Raw genomic sequence first — 3,058 nt, forward strand, 5'->3', positions numbered from 1 at the left:
GAGGGGAAACTGGGAATGGAGAAATTTACATGTAAATAAAGAAAATATCTAAAATAAAAAAAAAAAGGAAGTTTGAGTCTTCTAGGTTTGGTTTTAATATTTTCAGAGCTTGTCATCTGTCTTTTTTTTTGTCATTTCCACAATTTTCTTTGCTCTGTCTTATTTAAAACAGTGCCTTAAAGCAATTTACCTTTTAACCTCATTCATTACAAATTTAACTTTTTCCTTCTATTAATGTAAAACTGTTCTTCAAATGAAGTAACAATAGGATCCTAGTTTCTACTCTGGGCAAGAGTTTCTGAATTTGAAGTTATTTCTTTGAATATATAATTTGATCACCTGACACTGTTCTTTTCTGTACATCTTCTCATGGAAAGCAACATATCCTTTACAATGGCTAGTCTGATAGATATGACTTATTGGTAATCCATAGTTTAATGAAATATGTACACTTTTCTCCTTGTTTCAGGTTTCAAATACCCTTTTAATTCATATACACTTTTGCATATTTTTATTGTTATTTTGAGACTATGAGCACAGAAATATATTTTGTCTTTGAAACTGAATTATGGTTTGTTTGTATGGACACATGGGTCTAGGGTTGTTGCAGTGGTTACTTTATTTTGGATTCTTCAACAAGCATTTCTTAGCATCCACAATAGTGTCAGAGTTTGGTGACTTTATCTAGGATGAGTCTTCAGGTGGGACAGTCTCTCGGTGGCCTTTCCTTCAGTCTCTGCTCTACACTTTGTCTCCATATTTGCTCCCATGAGTATTTTGTTCCCCTTTCTAAGAAGGACAGAAGGCTTTTTGTAGTAGACAATTGAGTTCCTCTACAAAACAAAAAGGCAGATAATTTGAATGTTTTAAGGGTCTAGCAATTCAAGGGAAGAAGATCTTGGAAGGAAAGTGTGCCAGTACAGGCATTAAACCAGTAAGAGCCCCTTTCTCCTAGGAACAGGGAAGGGGTTTTGAAAATCACAATACTATCTGAATCTTAACTTTCTTCTGTAGATCATGGCAAAAATTTCCCATACTCTATTATTCTCACACTGTCCTTCACACCCAATATGACTATGCATGCGTAGTGCTCTGAGTAATGAAGATTATTTTGTTGGGAAAGTAGGACAGGCTACATTTGTTGAGTCCAAGTAGACTGAGGACCGCCAAGTCAAGGAATAAAGAGCAAGTTTTCCTTGGGAGTCTAGTTATGAGGAAAGCTTTCCGATAGTAAAGGGTAAGTAATGGAACCTCTTTGTATGACTTTTATCTTTTCCTGAAAATATTGTAAGGATTAAAACATGCCTATGGATATGTTACAAAGCTTAAGTTAACTGACGATAAAGAAAAGCTTGACCAAAGTAAGGTATGGGACAAGCAGACTGCTATATCATGGCTGACTTTCACATGGGATTCTTATATGGAGTTTCTCTGCAAAAAAAAAAAAAAAAAAAAAAAAAAAAAAAAAAAAGTGAACAAAATATCAACAAAACAGTCTGTGTTGGCATAAAGAATGTATCAAGAACAAAGATATTATTTACAAGAACTCTCAAAGAGCTGGCTTTTTCTCTACTGTGAATCAATGTGAGGATAAGTGTTTATAGTCAGGAGTCATTTTAAAATATTCACCTGACACTTGAAAAAAATACAGTAATCGTGGCAAGATTTTTCGTTCTAGATAAAGGCTGTCCTCCACAGTGTATGGGAGGAGAGTGAAATCCTGTACATCATGTTTTGCTTTGTTATCTTCAAATCTCTCTTACCTGTGGGAATTATCACATTTTGTATATTTGTGTAACATCACAATCAGAAGGTGGGCCATCTGAGCTAGCATTAGGACATAGCCAGGTACCAAGTTCTCAGCACAAATAAGATTCATTACCCTAGTAGGGCAAGTAGAAAAGGCTGCCTCTGGTTCAGACAAAGATAACAACAGGGTCTTTTTCTTTTCAGCAGTGGGTTTTAAGGAAATAACGGAGGAGTCTTTACTTGGTAAATCTTGATTTGATAAGTTAGACAACAAATTTTGATTTTTGGACCTTCATATTTTGTCTCAGCATGAGTCAATGGCCAATTAAAGAAATGCACCTTGGGGGTTAGTTTAGGAATATAATCTAAGAGTTTTTAGTAAGGGGGAACAAAATGGAGAAATGGTGAGGGGAAAATCCTGTTGATGCCATGTCTGCCATTTGTGGCCCATTAAACAGTTCTTCAATATTCATGGCCCAGATGCCCATGACATAGGCAGAGATGAGGGCAAAAATAACTGTACAGAATAGACATTTGCTAGTCTTTGCTGCAGTGAGGTGTCTCAGGACTGGTTCAGACAGGACAGACTTCATTCTAACAGTGATTGTGCTTTTTGTACTTTTCCATTACCTTCACTTCAGCAATATTCAGAGACAATGAGGTCTCATTAATGGCCTCCACCTGTAAAGGAAGCCAGGGAAATATAGAGACAGAAATCAACTAAGGAGCAATGTAGAACTTAGGGATGCTAACATTATGTCATTTATATAGTACATGACCATTACTATTATGTGACCCATGTGACCAAAATTTGCTATAGTGTATACGTTATATACCCATGTATAATGCTTATATGCTCATGTATATATCCTGGCTTTCACAAATAAATATTGTTTCAAAGCCTTGATTAGACTGTTACTTATATGAAGAGTGAACAAACTTGGGAAAACATGAAGAAAAAAAGCCCCAGGGTATATGACCAATTGTTATAGTACTAAATGGGTCTTATGGGACTGAACCTATGAGGCAATGTAAAACTGTAGTGTAATCTAGACTCATCAGAAGCAGGACAACCTGTTAACCACATCTAAAGAGGTATTTTCACTTAAGTCTACTAATGGGTGAAAGGTAACTTTCAGTCCAGTTGCATAGACTTATGGAGTGCAGTAAAATTATTTTTATATTAATGGTGTTTTCAAGAGAGTATGTTTTACATTCTATTTTATAGAATTTGATTTTAACCTCTTCTATAATCTTTATGATGTTTTATCTCAGTGAAATTCTGTAATTATTTTGTATAAGAATTATT

Source organism: Mastomys coucha, unplaced genomic scaffold, assembly GCF_008632895.1.
Source record: "Mastomys coucha isolate ucsf_1 unplaced genomic scaffold, UCSF_Mcou_1 pScaffold23, whole genome shotgun sequence".
Lineage (NCBI taxonomy): Eukaryota > Metazoa > Chordata > Mammalia > Rodentia > Muridae > Mastomys > Mastomys coucha.